The sequence below is a fragment of the Trachypithecus francoisi genome, unplaced genomic scaffold, assembly GCF_009764315.1.
Source record: "Trachypithecus francoisi isolate TF-2019V2 unplaced genomic scaffold, Tfra_2.0 Lachesis_group13, whole genome shotgun sequence".
NCBI lineage: Eukaryota > Metazoa > Chordata > Mammalia > Primates > Cercopithecidae > Trachypithecus > Trachypithecus francoisi.
Genome location: NW_022681458.1, coordinates 31,774,253 through 31,795,762, shown reverse-complemented (window position 1 = coordinate 31,795,762; position 21,510 = coordinate 31,774,253). Strand labels below are relative to the sequence as shown.

Here is a 21,510-nt window from a genome sequence, read left to right as displayed (position 1 = left end):
CCATCTGATTCACTATTGTTCATATGACACATCTCATGGAAAAAAAACCCTGACTGGAAATATTTGGGACATATGACCACCCTGGATCAATCACTATACATGAGGAGAACAGGTTCTATTATAGACTTAGCCAGGGTCACATGTTCACTTCTGAGAAAGAGAAGAGAGACACACATTTTACGATCATATTGGGAATCATATGAAAACGGTTGTTCCTCTAACGAAGGGAAGCTTTGCTGAGGAAAAAAAAAAAGTTCACTTCGACACAAAGATCCCTCATTAAACTAGAATCCTAAACACATGGACTCCCCTCCTAAAGTTGTTTGACATCCCAGGACACTGACTTCTGCAAACTGTATTTCTAAGGCTGCTTTGTCAACTGACTTTCTTCTAGGTTCACAAATGACAGGATTTTGAAATACAGGTTAAAGAGGAGCCACAGTATTTCTTTTCACTCTCAGCTTGTGGAGGACCCTCCAGCATTATTATCTGTCTCCCAGGAAGCATCTCCACTGTGGTCTCAGTTCCCTTAGTGCAGCTTGGGCTCCTCATTCCTGGTAAAGCCTCCTCTCTAGCACTCCCCAGCCTGAGAGGGGTAGCACTTTCCTACTAGTAACTATCATCGTGTTGCCTCATCATCCCCTAGTTGGCTTTTTAGTCGTTTGAATCCTTTGTAATTTGTTCCCCATACTAAACTCTCTCTATTGACTTACAACATATAGATGTTATTTTTCTGAAAGAACTCTAAGATGTGTGTTGAGAGGAAGCAATCTCCCATATAAGGACCAGGTTCCCCAAAGAGAAAAGTCATTAGAGTTTGGCTGCCTCAGCTAACCTTAAAGTGGAGGGGGAAACCTGAGGAACACTGTACTTTAAACTATTGGAGAAATAATCTATTTTTTATTGCTGTTTTTTAGAGACAGGGTCTCACTCTGTCACCCAGGCTGGAGTGCAGTGGTGTAATCATAACTCACTGCACCCTCAAACTTCTGGCTTCAAGCGATCCTCCCTCCTGAGCTGCTGGGATTACAGGTGTGAGCCACTGCTCCTGGCCCTGGAAAATTAGTCTCAGTGAGCACCTGCACCCGCATGCCTGGTCATGAACGTGAGCTGCTAACACTCTGGTAGGGTGCCTACTCCTTCCTCCCATCCACATGCTGTCTATGATTTCCTAGTCTCCTAAGGCCTCCTTCTTCTCCATCAGGCCATCTTCCAAGGAGGAGTATCAACTCCTCCAGCCTCCCAGCTCCTGGGTGTGCCTTGATACTTCCAAACTCACTGCAAGCGTCACTGGCACATGGTATGAAGCAGAGCGGGGGAGGCAGGACACAGAACACTGGGCATGACTGGGGAGGCCAGGCTTTCACAGCTTCCTCTCTGATGGTTTCTAATCCTTGCAGGCTCCCATCATGGGGTCTCTTTCCATCTGAAAATGGAGGAAATTAGACCAACTGCCTAAAAAATCAACTCTAATGTGCTAGGTTCTAAGATTCTGTGGTTAATTTAAGTGACAGAACCACCTTATGGCTGCTGTTTCATCAGCACTGTGAAAACTGTACAAGCCACACCTCAGAATGTTGGCTGACCTTAAAAACACCTTGTTAGTACTTGATATAGACACTTGAAGTAATTCTAAGTTGCATCTTACTTTTCTTACTTACAATAAAATGCTCTCTGATTATGAAGATTCATACTGCATGGTATGAATGGTAAAGAATCATTTGTTTTCTCAGTCATTTCACTTTCAAAAGTATTTAAGAGGTAATTTTTTTTAATGGTGATATTTCAAGGTCAGCATTTTCTGTTCTTTCTAATTCATTGTATTTGTAGCATTCTTCAAAGATTCTTCATATTCATTATCTTTTTAAGCATGAGAGAATTGGACTGTCATTTTTAGTTCTCATATGACACATGAATACACTGAGAGTTAGATTAAGTGAACTGTCTCTAGAGCATACGTCTGGCTATCTAGAAAGTAATAACCATAAAGGGAGGGGATCTTTTTTATTAGGGCTGGGGGAAAGGTTTGTTTTATTCACTGATGTTTCTAGTGCTTAGAAGAGTGCCTGACACATGGGTGTCAATAAACATTCGTTGACTCAATAAATGAATGAATCTAATTAGTGACAGAGCTGGGTCTAGAATTCTCTACTCCCTCAGCCATTGCTCCTTTAGTGCTGACAAGAGTTGTTCTATGTTCTCAAGCGCCCCACATTTCCTTTGTCGTTTCTGGATGCACCTGTGGTTGAGTTTGTGAGGCAAGGCCCGTGAGCTTTCCTGGTGAGGTGCCACTGGTATCCCTGCCTCACAGCGACACAGGGGAGGGAAGCCGGGGGTCTGTGGAGGTTGCTCCCGAGAGACTAAAGCTGCTGCCTCCGATTTTCCAAGGACGCCAGTGAGGAAGGCCCGCCTGTCTCGCCGCCCGGGCACTGGCCTCACTTTGTTGCGGGAGGGGACCAGGGCTCTGGAGATCGCTCAGGCCAGCGGCTGGGCGGGGCTCTCCAAGGCTCCCACCTCGCGGTCCCCGCCTGGCGGCCGGCGGCTGCGGCAGGAGGCGGGGCGGCTGTGCTCCCCCTCCCGGACACTGCGGCTGTGGCAGCGCCAGCCCCGCCGCGGCCGCCCACGGGCTCGCGGAGTCGGGCGGGACCTGCGCGGGGCGGGGAGGAAGGGCCGGGGCGGGGCTGCCGCTCGAGAAGGCTGGTGGGGGCGCCGCTCTCAGTCTGGGGCGGGCGCTCGGGCTGCGCGGGCTCTGGGCAGCAGCAGCAGCAGCAGCAGCATCCTCTCTTCCTTTACTTCCCTTCCGCTTCTTTCTCTTCCTTCTCCTTCTTCCCCCTCCCCTCCCCTTCTTCCCCTAACCCTTCCACCCCTCTGCTTCTTCTCCGGAGGACGCTAAGTCCGTGAGCGGTGGCAGTCGCGACCGCGGGTGCATTCAGTTTCTGCGCCCAGGTAAGAGACCGTCCCCACCTCTGACTATGTAGGGCGCCTCTCCTTTTGCCTCGGTCTCTGAGTAGAAAGAGGTGGGAATGGGGAGGGGTCGTGTCTCATCCTCTAGCACTCGCGGCAGGCAGTCTGGGAGTTGGCCGAGCTGCCCAGCCGTGCACCTGGCGGAAGATTCGGGCCTGTCCTATCCAGGTGTCACTGCGGAGCAGGGGGCCGGACGCTACTGGTACCTGAGCCCTGGCTTCGTAGAAGAGCGAGTGACCTTGTTAGGTACCACTTTGAAACGACTGAAAGACTGAAAACTTACGCCAGATAGAATACGTGTATCGAAAGCCAGTATTACCTGAGCTGTGGAAAGAAGGGGGGTGGATTCTGCAAAGATAGTGGAAAATAGGAATTCGAGGTAGGAGATTTTTTTGTTCATCCAGTTGTAGAGAACTGCACACTGGCAAGTGAGTGAGTGAGGGAAGTCTTGCCCGTTTCAAATCATGTTTCTCTGTTATTCCTCAGAAACAGCTGGGAGAGGAGGACTGATATTTATAATTGTAGGAAAATGAAAAATCTATGTCTGGTGGTGTTGGAGGGCGGGGCACGAAGAAATGAGTCTGGTTGAGCTTCCACACAGTCGTTTTTCTTTTTAAACGATGGGGGTGGACGTCTGAATCTACAGTACATCTATTCTTTTCTTCCTTTTCTTTTTAAAAGGCTTTTTTGGTGGGGAGAGGGGGACTGCAGTGCTCGCTGCCTTCCTTCCCCCACCTCGTCTTTTGTTTAAGGATGGAAATTTCAAGAAAGAGTGTGTGGGGGGCTAGGAGTGGGGAGGTGTATATTTGGGTGTGTATTGGGGGGAGGGGTAGTAAAGGGGATAGAGTCAGAAAAAAAATCCTTGAAAACGAAATTAATGTTATTCTGCCTGGCATTGGGGCTTCAGGATTTTGTCAGAAAATAAAAAGCTTTCATTAGCAACAAGCCCGTTTGTGACAATTGCTGTGTGCCATCTGTTGTAAGCCCTTAGCACAATGCTTCCAGGACATAGACCCTTTAAAATTGAGTCCAGTGTAAAGGGTTTTTGTTTAAATGCATAAGCATACAAGTATGCACACAAATGTGCACACTATATACATGTTACAAAAGGAAATTGGTACTTAAAAGACTGATTTTTAAAAATTGTATTTGAGGGTTTGGAAATTATGTTATGAATAAAATATGTAGTGCAAAACGAAAAAAAATATTGGTGGTGGTATATAATTTTGGGTGTGAGGCAAAGGGATTGATGACTGTTGGTAAGGAACTAACTTAAATGTTGAAGATATAATTTATTTTAAAATGATGCGTCTAGAAAAGGAAATGATTGCAAAGTGAAATTGAGGTTTGCAGCCACAGTGAGGCGATGGAGAACAAAGCCTTTTATGTGAGCCACATTATGCAAAATGTCCCATGCATGAGCTGCAGGTACCAGCCCAGTTCAAAAGCATAGTTCTTTCACTATGTCATTTCACTGTGGACAATTATGATTTTTTTGGCAGTCAAATAGATTGAATAAATAGAAGCCCTTTAGAATGTTGTTAATTTTATGCCCAAGGAAAAGATTACAGCCTTCCATCAGAATATAACACAAAACAGCACTTTAACTGGGCAATAGGTATCTGTATTTTGGTAGAAATCCTTATGAATTTGCGAATCATGGAAGTTCCAAAAGCCCCAGCCCCATGCACACAAAGAACCCTTCCTTCAAGAAAAAAGGCATTTTTTTTTCATTCGGTAAGGATTATTATATTTGTGTGTGTGTCTGTGTTTATGTTGATTTCCTGCTAATTTCATCTGATTATCATAGGTTTACATCTGCATTCGTGATTTGTATATTATCAGAGCCATTGTGGCTTCAGGATCAGTGGTACATGCTGTTTATCTGTTGTTTATTTAATTTTAATTTTTCATATTTTACAGTTTGCTACAATATTATTTAATGCCCAAGGTTTTCTTTTTTGAAACCATAAGTAGAAAATTGCTTAACACACATCTGAAGATCTAAGTAATTTAAAAATAGAGCTACCTTTTATAAAATAATATTTTAGTTATACTAATTTTTATTTTATTTATCTCCTCTCTTATTTTTTTTTCCCTTTTCTTATCAAATAACCTGTTTCTTTATGGCTGCTTTAGTCTTCTGTTTATGTCTAGACAGCCATAGCAGGTCCAGTGTTCTGAAGAATTTTGAATTTAGGATTGTTCATTCTCTCCAGCACCTCTCAGGATGACTTGTTTACAGCACCTTCTCAGGGAGGAGAGAGGGAAAGAATGTGCTGAAAGAGCATGACCCAGTGAAACTGGCACAGCCATTACCTCATCCTAGTAGGTACTTCAGATTCATTGAGGGAGCAGGCATGCTCTCAGTGGAAACCAAACACCAGGAGCACACCCATCTCAGGGCAAAAGCCTTTCTCTTCCCATAGTAGCCTCTACTAATGTCGTTCCACTGAGGTTAAAGGGATATTTTCTCTTTTATGTATTCCTTTTCAGGGATCTTGAACTTGGTTAGAAATATGTAGCCAGAAATGAAACTTGGCACAGAATCCTCTAAGCCTGAAGGAATAATTTCATTCCTTTACCCCTTTTGGTTTAAACCAGTTTGCAAATTTTCTAAACATCAGAAGGGAAAAGGAAGAAAAATGTTGGTGTATTTTTGTGTATTTTCTTATCACACATACGTATTTAGTGTTGAATTTTACTAGCAGTTAGACAACAGACTGGACATGCTTTTAACAAATATAGTTGCACTGTTGGCATTTTAAAAATCATTATTACATTTGCTTATAGGACAATAGGTGCGTCCTTCAGTGATTCATTGATGTCCATATGAGACTGACCATATGAAACTGAGGATTTTAGTATTCAAGTTGGTAACTCTGATTATTGAATCCTTTCAATACTTAATTTCCTCTTAACAGATTAAAATAAAGAATCTGAAATAACAGTTACAATAGAAGATAGCACCACACCCAGATCAAAACTATCCTCCTTAATGCTAAAAGTAGTCACTTTAGGTAAGTCATTAGTAAATGCATGAACCTGAAGATAACAGTTTTGAAACAATCTCAATTTTTTTTGTCTCTGTTATAGATGAGTTAAAGATGCTAATAAACTCTTTGAGTCATATCTGATTCTCTCAAATATATCGTCTTTTTGCTACTTTAATTATCTCTTTACTATTGCTATTACCTTTATCTACTCAATCTAGACCTTTTCATGTAAGGGCAGTATTTTGATCATTTCACCTTATTTTCCCGCCCTTCACACCGTTCTTTTAAATTCGATATTTGGATATTAGACTTACTGTTCTCTAGCTATTTTTGTTTCAGCAATGTTACTCTCTTGATAAAAATTTGACCTTTATTTTTCATTAAGGAGAGCACTTACTACCATTTATGTATTCATTATAAGAAACAACTTTTGATATTCTCAGTTATCAATTGCAGAAAATGGTTCTAGGCACCAAAAGCAGTTAAAGGGCTGCAAATTAATATGTAGTACACAAAAGGCCAAAGTCAAGGGAGAGAATGTGTATGGAGGTTTGGGTGGGTGGATGTAGAGGAAGATGTGGAATGAAAGCAAATTCTCAGCTATTAAAAGCTGTCCATGTAGGGTAGAGATGAGCCTTTTTTTTTCTTTTTTTTTTTTTTATTATACTTTAAGTTCTAGGGTACATGTGCACAACATGCAGGTTTGTTACATATGTATACTTGTGCCATGTTGGTGTGCTGCACCCATCAACTCGTCAGCACCCATCAACTCGTCATTTACATCAGGTATAACTCCCAATGCCATCCCTCCCCCCTCCCCCCTCCCCATAATAGGCCCTGATGTGTAATGTTCCCCTTCCCAAGTCCAAGTGATCTAATTGTTCAATTCCCACCTATGAGTGAGAACATGCGGCCTTTTTATCTGAGAGAGTGAAGAAGGAATAAATGTTTTGTTTTTCTGTTTCAACATATTTTGTCCCCATCTCTCCTCTGTCATGTCTTTGAACTAAGGCATGGTGCTTCCTTGTAAAAATTATACAGTATGTTTATTGGAAGGAGTTTTATGGTGAATTAGGTGAATTCAGAATTTTAAGATGATGTGAACACAATTAGATGAATTTTTATGAAAAACACTTTGAATCTAATCTTTGATCTTTCCTGTTCAAGACATAAACTTTCCTTTGAATGGTAGTGCTTTAACTGTAATACATTTTACTTAAACATTTCAGTAAAATTCTATGGAAAGTTAGACAAAACAAAGTGCTCAGAATCCTCTTTCAGTCTGTTGTTCAGTTTATATTGTGGAAGTTGGGGAAAGTTTTGGACAGTTTGTTTTCCATTAAAACACACACCAGTAAAACACACACCAGAGGGGGCACATTTCTTTTCTTTGCTTTTTTTTTTTTTTTTTTTTTTTGCTTTTTGTTATGTTAATGAGCCTTTTTGGGCAAATAATTTACTTTTAAGATCACACACCTTGACTTTTTTCTTTCCTCCTTTTTTGTCTTCTCTCTTTCCTTTCTTCCCTTTCCCTTTTCTTCTTTTCTTCTTTACTTAGATTGCCCCTTCCTTTCAGTTTGTATTGGCGAAATAAACATTGGTCTTTAATATAGCCTGATATTCTTATTGAAATTTATTTTTCATTATATTTATATTTCTTATTCAACATGAAATTTTATGCTAACCTCTCCCCCTTCTCAAGGCTCTATCCCTATCTTGGTCCTTTCTTTGAACTTGGCTTTTTTTTTTTTTTAGCTCCGTCTCCCGGGTTCACGCCATTCTCCTGCCTCAGCCTCCCGAGTAGATGGGACTACAGGTGCCCGCCAACATTCCGGGCTAATTTTTTGTATTTTTAGTAGAGACGGGATTTCACATTGTTAGCCAGGATGGTCTCAATCTCCTGACCTCGTGATCCACCTGCCTCAGCCTCCCAAAGTGCTGGGATTACAGGCATGAGCCACTGCACCCTGACTAAACTTGGCTTTTATATCTCCTAGGCTTAAACAGTTTTTTCCTTGTATACCAATCTTTCATAATGCTTTCTACCTTAAAAAGGCCTTTAAAAATCAGGAAGAAAAGTTACTACCCTATTTCTCCCCATTAGTTTGTATCCAAGTTTATTCAGTTTCCCTTAGGTTATAGATAGTTGCTCACCTCAATGTATCCTCATCAGCCTTCTTTGAATTAATTTAAAGACATTTTGCAGTCAAAAATAATACATCTATACAATGAACTTTTTTAAATAAAAAATTTGACTAGCCGCCTGACTTTTTATTACTTTGTTCATCAGACACTATGAAACATGGTTCAACTAGTTTTTTTTAAAACTTAACTAGTAAAGTTACTATGTGTCAGGCAGTCCATTGTCTTTATTTTATGTTAACTGATTCCACTAATGTATACCCATTAAGTGGAGTATGAACTACTGACAAGCAATCAGTAAATGTTGAACTAAAATAATTTAATTTTAAGTAAAATATTCCTAATTACATTTCTCTGTATAGCATCATCATTAGTCATCATAATCTATCTCAAAAATGACCATAAAATACAGTGCTTGAATAGCATGAGTATATTTCATCACTTAACTGTCTAGGTCCTTTACAGTTAAAGCAAACTCACAAGTAAATGTACAAACTGACTCTATTTGAGACAAAACAATCATTTCAATATGAACCCTTTATATTTATTTAAGTAGTAATGGATTTTAGGTGGCTACTGCATTGCATTACAACAATTTAAAAGTACAACATTGTGTTGTTAATGCATGGTGCTGAAATTATATAATGAATTGGTATGAGAAAGTATCAATTTTAGAATGAATAATATGGTATCATTTTGATTGGTATTAAGGCAATTAAATAATGCTCAGCTTTGACATTTTACTATTTTATTTGAGTATCGTGCCTCTCAAATTTGTAATTTAGTCTTCCCTTAAGAGTTTACTTTTTTGAGCAAAATAATGTATTAAATAATAGGCTGCCTATTTTTTATTGTTGTTTATATGATACACTACATTCTTTTGGCCCACTTTGAAAAACAAGCAAAGAAGTTTTTAGGATTCAGTTATTCATTCTTTTTATCTTAGTAGGTCATGTAGTATAGCCAGGAAAATATTTGATTCGTTAATTTGCTACATAAACTTACTTATTGTTTGAAGAAAATTTGCAATCTGTAACATACAATTTCTTTACTTAGTGGATGAGAACATGGAATTATAATACCTGTAACAACTTCTCAGCCTGCTAGTTTTGTCTGCCTGGTGTTTCACAAGGGCTGACATGATGGTGGTAGTGGTGGTATTTGCGTGTTTGTGTATAATTACTTTCTAAGATTGAGTTAGAATTTTATATATTTGCTCTTTTTATAGGTGAAATCAATTATTATGCAATCAGTTGATTCCACATGAGAATAATTGGTATTAAATACAATTTAATAGGGAAAAATGACCAAGTATTTATTAATGAAATCAAATTAGATTAATATTAAAGTATCTCTGTATTTTTCTGTTTAGGTTAAGATAGTCCAGATTCCATTGTTCATTATTGAAATCAAATGGTAAAGCTAAATCTTGTGCTCAGAATTAGAGCATTTTCATGCTGATCAAAACGTCCTAAGTTGGAATACTGGCTACTTAAATGTATATTTTAAGAAGTTCAGGTGATGCTGCTTTCACATGGAAAATGCAGTTTATCTTCACTTAAACACCAGAAACCAGGACTGATGGAACTTTTAAGAATTTTGCTGCTAGGGAAACATAAAATACTAAGCATCTATTGAAACCTGAATCTCTTATAAAACAACCAAGTGACTATGATCTAGGATTTAATGTACACATATGTAACAAACCTGCACATTGTGCACATGTACCCTAGAACTTAAAGTATTAAAAAAAAAAAAAAAAGCTTTGGCCACTGTATCTCAGACGAAAGTTTTGCCTCATTCGAGATGAAGATTGTTATAGAGCACTGAGTGGCCTTTGGTGAAACTGAGCAGTTTTTTTCATTTGTTTAAGTTCTTATAGCTTTAAAACTCCGTCACGAATTTCGTGTTTTTTCTTCTTTTGTCTTCAGTAGCACCATATTGAGAGTAGTCAATATCAAAATTGGCAGTATGAAGCTTTGTACAATCCTGGAGATTCTTACTGCCTTATTTAGCCCCTTCCCAAATGGTATCATAAGGGTTTTAATAGGAATCCAAAGTTCTCCATTTAAAAAAATGGTATTTAAAATGGATAAACTGATTTTTAATAAAGTATTTTGCTTCCTGACATATTTACAATTTATGTAATGGAATAGCTTTTTGTAGCCCTGTTAATTACTGGACTTAGAAGGACTGTGTGTTTACATATCTGGAAATATTTAAAATGCTATTAAATGCATTCTTTTTATAATTAGTCAATTATTTTCTACATTTACAAATGAGAATTACAAATATATTTTTTATTTCTGTGCCTCTGCCCAATCACTGAAGAGGCATCAATTCTCTACTTCTATTCAATTAGAGGATGTTTGACGGGGAAAAGAGACTATTAAGAGCAAATGTTATGAACCTGTGGAGTACATATAAGTAAACTGGGATAGTGACCATTTCAGTGATTTTCCTTATCTAATTAGTAGGGGAAGCAGGCCTGAGACTCAGTAATTCAGGCTCAAAATCAGTGCTTGGTAAGAGGTGTCACTGAAGACTCATCTCATTCTGACTGCCATTCCCAACTCTGCTTGTATTTCTGTTCTCTGAGCTGAGGGTGGAGTGAGGTGGCAGTCATACCTGCCCAACTTTGTGACTCAACTGTGACTCTCACATGGCTATAAAAGAGGGAGGGTCTCGGAATTCTAGGGTCATTCCAACCAGCTACATGCCAGCTACACTACTATAAGCACTGAGACTAAATCTGATCCAGGAAACACTTACAAAGCTACTGCTCCAGGGCCATTCCTGTGGTTTGGATCTCTCAGGATAGTAGTTTAAACTCTGGGGATGTGTGCCCAGACTTGGAAAGCCAATGAGCTTTTCTGTGAGCTTGAACTATCCATACTGATGCTTCCAGACTGATTTGAGTCTATGTTTAAACTTGGCTCAACATATAAGGGGAATGCAACAAAAATAGGCAGGTTGAAACTTTTTTCTCATCTGTAGTGCCATTAAATTTTCTTAAAATTGCTTTCCTTTTGCGTTTCCCCCAGATTTAACATTTTTAGCTAAGAGGAAGTGAGCTAGAAAGGCTGTGGGCCTCTGTGTTTGTGCCTGTTTCCCACTTACCTTCCTACTCTTACGTGCCTTCCTGTTTCTCTGCCTACAGTGCTCCATCCCTCTTGGTTGTTGTTGTTGTTGTTGTTGTTTTGTTTGTTTTTTGCTTTTTCCAAGACTGCAAATTAAATAAGAATTAGGTGTTGCTGTGGTTACTGTGTTCAGCAGAGCTTCACCTGCACCCATGCTACTTAAGCATTATAGAGCCTTTAGTTGACAAATACTTGAAAGCCATGAAGAGCATCTTGAAGGAAAGAAATTAAGTAGAAATTGTGCTTAAATATTCAAGGAGAAACATATTCCTGGTCACTGAAAACTGAAACCATACCACTATCGAGAAAATGAAAGAATTCTAATGCCACCATTCTGTTAGAATATTCCGTGTAGTATGTCTTAATTCTCTAGATGAAAATGTCTAATCATCTAACAGAATCAGAGTGACTGTTTTATCACTGAGTAGATAGAACAGAGTTTCTTATAATTTCCATATACATTGATGAAAAATGGGTTGTGCATATTGTCTTCCTCTGGCGTGTCTTTATGTGGTACAGGGAATAAAACCACCTTAATTATGTATCAAGAGTCAACACATATAAATGCAGATCTCTTAAAGTAAGATATTTCATACTCTTCTTAGTTTATTTTGTTTGATGGTCTGAAAATTTAAATAATCTGTAAAGAATTAAAATAATGCCTTTTAGAACATGATGTTCTTACTCGGGAGGGATTCACTCTCTCTACTACTTGAATATCAGGCTAATGTGTCCTTTCTTAGATCACAGCCCATGGTTCATTCATTTATTTATTTAACAAATGGTTATTGGGTTCCTAATATTTAGCAGGCACTTTTCTGAATGTGGAGAATATCAGAAGAAACCATATAAGTTCCTGTCCTCATGGAGCTAACATTCTAGCAGCAGGAGACAGACTTTAACAAGTAAAATAATAAATGAACATTTCAGACACAAATAAATGCTGTTGGGAATATACAATAAACATATATAATAGAGCTTGTCTGTGGTGGGATAGGCAGCCTTTGGAGGCATGAGTGATGAGAAGTAGCCAGCCATGGGAGTACCCAGAGGAAAAGCTTTCAAGTGAGAGAGAATAGCGTCAAAGCAGGACGAAGCGTGATATATTTGGGAAACAGAAAGAACAATGGCGCTGGCTTTTGACCCCGATGAGGAGTTTGTCTTTTATTTAACTTGCACTGCATTGTAATTTTTGAGGTTGTTAAAAGCAGAATTTTTTTAGGATCTTGTAAAAGCTTTCAAAGATTAATTATATCTTCTAAATCCCTCTAGATATATCTGTATCTTATTTGCTAATGTGTTAAATCACAAGAGAGAAATAATTTAGAAAATCAGAAACCAATGGTGGAAACAAGAGTAGACTTTTGGTAAGCTGTTCTTATCTAATGCTGTAATGTAACTCAAACTGTGTCTTTTTTTTTTGGCTGTTGGAGAATTACATGCATAATTAATTTTAATCACTTGTAGTCTCTTTGTACCCCAAACGAAGCTTTTCAAAACATTCTAAACAGAAAAGTACAAATTCGTGTTTGAGGGAAGTAGTCAAAAAAAAATTCCATTCTCAATATGAATGTGTCCTTTGGCTATTTCCCGACAGCAGATTTAGTTGTAAACAAGGTCAGGGGCCAAGCAACAACCAACATTAAATAACAGTGTAACACACGTTTTGCTTCTTAGAGACAATGGTCTAAATCTCCTGAGAATTTGGTAAGTGAGCTGATCCAATTTCATGATAATCTTGAATCATGTATGAGATTAATAAATAGTGTACCTCTTTATGCATCTGTTGCTTATACTGAAACATTTAATGCACTTTTCAGATATTTATGGCCTTAGTATAATTCTCTATTGAGTTTAGCTTTAAATACAGTTTGCAGCCATTTGATTGATTGTACCTTTGGCATGGTTCAAAGCTGTTTACTTTTTTCCTAAGCATGCCCTCAATAAACAAAATTATTATTGTTATTATTTTATTATTATTATTTGTTTGAGACGGAGTCTTGCTCTGTCGCCCAGGCTGGAGTACAGTGGCGCCATCTCGGCTCACTGCAAGCTCTGCCTTCCTGGTTCACGCCTTTCTCCTGCCTCAGCCTCCTGAGTAGCTGGGACTACAGGCACCTACCATCATGCCCGGCTAATTTTTTGTGTTTTTTAGTAGAGACAGGGTTTCACCATGTTAGCCAGGATGGTCTCGATCTCCTGACCTCGTGATCCGCCCACCTCAGTCTCCCAAAGTGCTGAGATTGCAGGCATGAGCCACTGCGCCTGGCCTATTTTTTTAATTTTTTTATTTTGTCATATTATGGTATCATAATTTCCAAAGTATCACATAATTTAGGAGAAATTAACATTTTTATTTTATAATGGAGTATTTAATTATTGTTGATTTTTCTCTAAGCCTCTTTCCTTGACTTCTGTTTTATTTTTAGGATTATTTTTTATTATGTAAATTACTTTAATGTGGAACCATTCGATATAGGGATCTCCCAGACTTGCAGTTACTTAAATGTTAAAAATATGAGACAAGCATGGTTACTTATGCTTATAATCCTGGCATTTTAGGAGTCTGAGACAAGAGTTCAAGACCAGCCTAAGCAACATAGTCAGACCCCAAATCTACAAAATAATTTTTTTTTAAATTAGCCAGGTGTGATATTGCGTGTCTGTAGTCCTAGCTACTCAGGAGACTGAACTGAAAGGATTGCTTGAATCATGGAGTTTGAGGCTGCAGTGAGCAATGATTGTGCCACTGCACTCCAGCCTGTATGACAGAGCCAGATCTCTCTCTCTCTCTATATATATATGTTTTATATATGTGTTATATATGTTTTATATGTGTTATATATGTTATATACATGTGTTATATATATAAAACAAATCAACAAATAATTCAAATATATATTAAAGTCTGAATAGTATTCTTGGAATTATATCCAAAATGTGGCCTTTTTAATATTGAGATATTACTAAGCATCAGATTTAAATTAAAATGTATTTCAAAGAATTAATGAAAGAGCTTTAAAAAGAATCAGAAAAGTAATTAATTTCTTCTATATAGACAACCCTGCTTGTGCTATAGAATATCAAATATATAGCATATTGGTCTCCTCTAGTTGACAGTCACTAGAGATGTAAGACATAAAACTAGTATTAAAAATAATATAATTTACAACCATATGAATGGTAAAAAAAATAAAGTATGTCTTATAAGTGCTAGCAAATTCAGAGGAGGGAGAGTCATTGCCATGTGCAGAAGTGAAACACATTATGTCAGAAGCACCTAGATAGGACAATAGCAATAGCAAAGGCACTGAGGTGACAGTGAGCAAAGCAAACCAGACTGCCTGTAATAGAGGGTTTCTTTTGGAGAACAGTTGCCTGTATGGGTGGTGCTGGATTTGTAGAGGTCCTTAGTAAGAGATTTGGGTTCATCGTAAGGCCACTGGCATCAGTGAAGGATATTTGACCTGGGAAATGGTGTGAGGAATGTGAAATATTCAGATTAGCAAGAAAAATTTGGGGAAAGATAGTGGCCTGCCTAGAATTTCTACATATGGTGTAGCATAGAGACATCAAACTATTTAGACTGGGAAACTAAGGGACTTCTTTGGAAACTTGGGTTACAAACATTTTCATATACAATTAAGAAAATATCAACACTAAAGAATGGGATAGTGTGATGCTGGTGGAGATGGGTGAGAGTTAGAAGCCATGCAGAAATGTCAGTCAGTGAATAGTATAGGCTTCTATTGGGGTTAAGTCACGTGCATGCCAAATATATATATATTTAAAGACACTGGCCTTGGAAAATAAAGCGAAAGAACAAAGATTAATTTCTATTTAATTCCTTCTAATTTTTAGACCTTAATGGAAATGGACTTCATGACTTCACAGATAAGTTAGTAAACAGTTATTGAAAATCAGTTATATGTGTGTATATGTATGTTGACAAATTGTCTTTCAGAAGATTATAAGCACATCTTGTTAGATATTTCTTTCTAATTTTAAAGATTTGCATTAAGACCTATTAATATTTTTATAGTTAATGTACTGTGGTAGGGATTGGCAAGCTATTTTATCAAAGGGCCAGAGAGAAAATTTTTAGGCTTTGTGGGTCACGTATAGTCTCTATCACAATTACTCAGCTTTGCTGTCATAGCAAGAAAGCAGCCACAAACGATAGATAAACAGTTGTTATCATGTTCCAATAAACTTTTATTACTAAAAACAAGTGATAGTTCCATTTGACCTTCAAACTGTATTTTGTCAACCCTGGCATATGTTGTCATGGTTGAACATGAATCCAGAAAATGGCTTTGAAATTATAAAAACCATACTGTTAAAAGATAAATACATGAAGACTATGTGAAGACAATAGTTAATATATTTCGCTTTATGAAGTCCCATGGATGGAATCTTTAGATTTCTCTCAAGTCAGAGCATGTTAGATACTGGAGACTCTTTCCTAAGCCATTAGCTTGGTTTTGTAATCAGTGTTTGTGACGTTGATTGTGTCTCCATTTTTTTCTTGGCTTCTAGTAATCTCAGAATAAAATCGTGTCCCCCTTCAAGTAACTGTGTAGAATCTTTAGTAGACATTTCATACACTCACATTTTCATGCATCATTTTCTTATGATTTCTCTTTATCCTAATTTTGTTGACTCTTTTTATTAAAAGGTAAAATGTAAATCAAACTATAGTCTGTATTTTCATCAGAGATCTACTTTCAGTGAAAGTCTGTGACCAGAACAATATTCACTTTTCAGAAGGAAAAGATGGCATGGCCTTTTCAATCGTATTGATCATATTGTATTGTCAGTTGGGACAGATTGCATTGTTCTTGTTCAGTTTTCACAAGTGAGATCATTTTCTCAAAAATAAATTATAACGTGTGTGTGAATATGCTGTTGGAGGACATTTGTTAAATCTGTTACCCATGCACTTAAAAAAAGTGGGGTGGATTTTTTGATTCTGAACCTTTCACTGTTCGTTATCAAAAATGTCTTTTAAATCGTTTTTCAACCCTCTCAACTTTAGTGGTCCTGGTAGGAAGATGCTAAGACCCAGGTGTTTTGTCTTTTAAGTGCATGGTCATGAAAATATTCTGAGAATTAGAATTTAGATATGTAAGCACTATTTTGTCTCTCTTCAGAATGCCACATGAGGTTTTCTCATTCAAACTGAAATCTGGGACTTACAGTATAACTATGAATTTTGATTTTGTTTTGTTTTACGTATTCTCATGTGAAATTGTACTGTTGCCTTCTAATTTCGATAATAGGTAGATATTGTGGATACATTGGAATTATAATTAAATATTGGCCTAATTTTCACTGTCCTATTAAATCAATAGTGAGATTGTTTGACTCTTCCAGAAATAACATGATGGACAAGAAAGCTCCTCATGTGACCATTAGCCTGAAAACAAAAAGTTATTAATTAGCTGTGACTTGATAATGATTCTTAGACATAATCAATGTGAGTGTCAAGGGAAATGGCAATATTCTTCTTTAAAAGTTAAGAAAAATCAAAGAATACTGTACAAAAATACATAAGTTAGAAAGTTCTTAGTTGTCAGATAGTTAGTGGTTTGTTCCCCCTTATCAGGACTTGTATTTGAGATAAGTTGTTCCCCTGTAATCATCTTGCGTTGTTTAGAGTCACAGATAATTAGAAATGTAACAAGTTGCATTTCAACCAGATGTGGAACATAGACGACACCTTGAGTGATGAGCCATGTGTATAGTCAGAACCAGATTTCAACAAATTTTGTTGCCTAGGTGCATTTGCAAGGAAAGTACAATAGGCATGAGACTGTACTATTGTTATGGTAGTGAAATATATAAAGTATCTCAAATATTAGCAAGAGGTTAGATTAAGCTAAGTTAGTCAAGATGAAAAGATGGTGTTGTACTTTGCTAACGTGAGTTCAATTTTATTTTCCCATGGCAAAGAAAAAATTCATATTTTATTGTAGATATCAGATACTTATGGAAACAGTCTGTAGATAAGGATGTGGATGTAAATGGAGTATGAATATTTAACCCTGAGAATATTATTTTTATTATTTTAAAGTAATTATTTCAAGGTAAAAATTGCTTAGGATTCCTGTATTATGCTGGGTTATTTTTCGCATTACAAAATATTTCAAACATAAGAGCAGCCACTGGAAACTTTGTGATGAATAAATATTCATGACTGTATCTTGTGATTAAAACATAGTTTATTATGTAAATAACTTCACTGATTTTATTCAGCATCCTTTTTCTGGAAATATAATTAGGAAAAAACATTGAACAATTGCAGTTGCCTTTCTAAAAATATTATGCACCTTCTTAAACCTGAAGAGAAGGTGCTATATGTCTATGGAGAATCTACTCTCACCATTGAGCTGAGGAGCCCTGGTTTAGGCCAAGGCACATCTGGAAAATGCTTCTCCTTAGAAAAGTACTATTGGCTTAAACAGAGTGGCAACACTTATTCATGCCATTTCTGGACTCATGTCAGCATCCTCAGGATGGAATGAAAAGTAACCTTACAATGACACAGCTCTCTGGTGGTCAGATTTGCAGTTACATATCATCTTCATAAAATCTAGGTATACATATATTCAAAACATAAACAACATTTCAGATTTTGAGATAACTATATTATATGTTTTAATATAATCTAATAATAGAATAAAATAGACCTCCTGTTGGAAAAATCCATACCAACTCTAATAAAAATTTCATTTTGCTCTTAAAAATAACATACTGATTTTTATTCGGTTGCCATTTAACTGCATAAAAATTTATAAGTTAAACATTTGAAGTTATACATGAACAGTGTAATGCCTCCTCATTGATGGTATATAAATAAAGTTTCTTCTCTATTTCTGAAGTTGGAGAGAATAAAATGGAGAACAAAGAGGGGTATCATATGGTGATCGCTTTGTATAACTCCAGTTTGACTGAGTGCTGTTATTTCTGTGTACCCACATTGTTGCTGCTCCATTTTGTCATTTATAAGATTATACATTTGATTACCTAATTCCATAACTACATGTGATTACTAAGGTCCACATTTATTAATACCTATACTTCTTTGAACAAGATGCCTAATATATATGCGTGTATAAATATGTACATATATATAATTTTTAAAGGATAACTTTGCATAGACTCATAAAGGAAGTACTGAAAAAAAATCTCAATTGAAACTAAACTATGACTTTCTTGGCCCTTGTTTCATTATTTTTAAGGTGAGGATAGTTACCAAAGATCTCTTGAGTTTTTTGTTTTGTTTTTGCTTCACAGCTAGGAATCTGGAAGTCAAATTAAAGCTGTCTTTTAGGGCAAAGACTTATTGTTTCTCAGGAAGTGAGAGAGAGTGAACAAAATACTCTATATGCCACAATTGTAGCTCCATAGAAAAAGGCAATGTCAACAGGTTTACCATACATAAGGGGTGCTGATCACTTATAGGTCACATTAGCCATTTGAGAACAGTCAGAAAGTAAGCAACTGTCACCCTTTATAAAATTGTATAAAGTTTATACAATTTTAAGTCGATGTTATGTGATCCCAGTGCTTGGTACTGGGATATCCAACATGAATAGATATAGACAAAGCACTGAATTTATGTGGAGGAGAACGTAAATAAAATAACATCTTATTGACCCTTATTTATTTTATGGTTTTGTTGTCCACACAATAACTTTTAAAAATAATGATAAGTTACAAACTGTTCCATTACACTGTGTTTAGATTTATCACTCTGTATCATTGTATAGGCCACATAATTTTTATGGAATAGTTCACTGTTTAAATATTTATCCTTGAAACATTCACTAATTTCAGTTTTGAAGTAGGGAACAAGACACCATAGTCACTAAATAATTTTTGTTTCCTTGTTTGTACAGTATCTGCAATAATATTTTATTCTCTTATTCACCATGATATCCCAATTATGTCTATGAAGGGAATGGTCAATAAATATTTTTGAATAAATGAATGAATAGTTTTAGAGACACAAGCTTAGAATCCCAAAAGGTTTAACAAAACTTGTTTCATCCTATACCAAAAAGGAAATGGTGACTACTTTTGGAGACACTAAGATTTGAAAGAATTAACACTATTTCTCTTAAGAAGAAAAGCCTTCATTCATTTGTCTAAAAATATCCAATTTTTGCCTTCAACACAGAAATCCTTATAACACCGCACTCTTATTGAGTCCTTGAGAAAGTCATTTGACCCTCTGGGCCTTAGTTTTCTAATAAAATAAGGGGATAAATTTGTCCCCAAGACTGCTTTTATTTTATGGTTAATTGGAAGAGCATCACATTAATTCACACTTTTACACAAATCAGTCATCTTAGCTACCTGTTTGCTCAGAAAAGACTGCAGTAGTTGGGATGCTGGACAGGTAAGTTTTTTTATTTTTATTTTTATTAGGGAAATCTGAATGTCAGAAAGGAAGGTTGGAATTATAAGGCACCTTCCGGAGGAAACAAATCTATCCATAACGAGCACTTACTTTATATTCAGCAAGTTTTTATTAAGAACCAGTTATGAGTTTCCTACTGTGATGAGCCATGTTGGCAGTACAAAGTAAAAGACAATCCCACATCCCTGCCCTCCTGGAGCTTGTTACCCAATCAGCCACCTCACATCCTTTTGGTTATTAAACAGACTATAAATAAATGCTTATCATATCACTAAGTTACATTTTTAAGTCTTTGGGGGTAAGAAACACACATTTGATATACTTAAATAAGAGCCCAGTCATAATTATAGTTGTGTGTTAAAACTATCATTTATGGTCATGTATAAAAATGATGATTCTAATATATAACTCTGTAAATAATGATACAAGTAATCAGAGCTGTTGGAAAGATGAGACTGAGACAAAGCTTTGGGAAAAGACAGATACAACTTTACATTCTTTGTAGATTATATTCACCCTTCCTGTAGCTGGTATGGATTTTTAAAATAATAAAAATATTTTTGAAAAAAATAATTTGCAATAGAAAGGCAATAAGGTTGTTTTTCTTCACCAATGTACATAATACCATGTTTTATTTCTTTGGGCAGTTAAGTCTTAAAACAATTCATTAGACGTATGGATAAAACATTACTCATAAATCCTTTAAATTTTTTGTAATATACAGATGATCTACAAATGTCTATTTTAATTCTCTGAGAATGTCTTCCACTTCAAATGTAAGTCCTTTGGAGGACATGATGCTTTGGAAAAGAAGAGAAAAAGGAGGTATGCCCAAAGGATTTATTGTACTGCTTTTCAAAGTGGAGGCCAGCTGTTTTTGGAACTAGAATTAAAATGTAAATTATCAAAGGGAAATAATGAGAGCCATTCCTTTTAAACAATGCCCAGTGCAATCAGAGTAAGAAAAGGATTTAGGGAGATTTCCTACTATGCACAAGTCACAAATGATGAAGTGAAAGGCTGGGAGGGAAGTGATTTGCAAGGAACTAAGTGAACACAACCCACTGATTGTCTAGGACACTTAGAAGTTGAATTAATTGAGGAACAGAACTTCAGTTCTGCTGGGCCTGAATCCAAATCACAAGATAACTGTGCATGGAACTTAGGAAGTCACTACATTAGTACTATAGCAGGACTGTAAATGGAACTACAGTGCTGGCATGAATTGCATTTCAATTCATGTGGTTTTTGAATCAAAACAGAGGTCTTTTAGCACAATGCAGACAGTCAGTGCCACATGGGAACAAAACAGAAAGATTATATATGTTTCCTCAGGATCATCTATATTAATTATTGGACAAATACCCATAAAAGCTTTTAAATTTGAGGATTTTCACAAATAAATTAGTTTTTATTATGTTTTTCTACAAATTTAAGTGCTTCAGAAAGGCTCAAATGTTCTAACCAGGGCTACATACATAGAATATACTCATTTAACTATTCTTATTAAGTCTTAATATTTATTGTCAATCAGATGTCATAGTTATCTGATAAGGAAATAAAATATTGATGAGGAAAGGAAAAAATACAGAGATATTGATTTGTAATTGGTTTTTACACAAGTAAACCACTAAGTTGAGGGAGCTAAAGAACTTTAACCTCAAAAATTCGGGGGGTCTAGAGGCCCCCAAGACATTGATCAATGATTTTGCCTTTTTGTATGGGCTGGTGAACAGTTTCTATAGTGTCCAAATGACTAAAGATCAGATTGCAGTTAATGACTGAAATAATAAGGGATTTTGTTAGCAAATAAATGTTTAATTATCAGCTTAAATTTTGG

At 36.6% G+C, this 21,510-nt stretch overlaps 1 protein-coding gene across 21 annotated transcripts in view; it reads left to right on the top strand.

The window, feature by feature from the left end:
- The first annotated feature begins 2,664 nt into the window (after positions 1–2,664).
- MAP2 (microtubule associated protein 2) overlaps positions 2,665–21,510 on the top strand; it is a 311,538-nt gene continuing 292,692 nt past the window's right edge. For 9 of the 21 annotated variants that reach the window (XM_033230450.1, XM_033230447.1, XM_033230449.1 and 6 more), the window contains exon 1: positions 2,666–2,946. The gene's annotated coding sequence lies outside the window, so the exon portion shown is untranslated. Of the gene's footprint in view, positions 2,947–21,510 lie in introns of all 21 variants that reach the window. The other 12 variants (XM_033230438.1, XM_033230465.1, XM_033230439.1 and 9 more) reach the window with 5 other exon arrangements.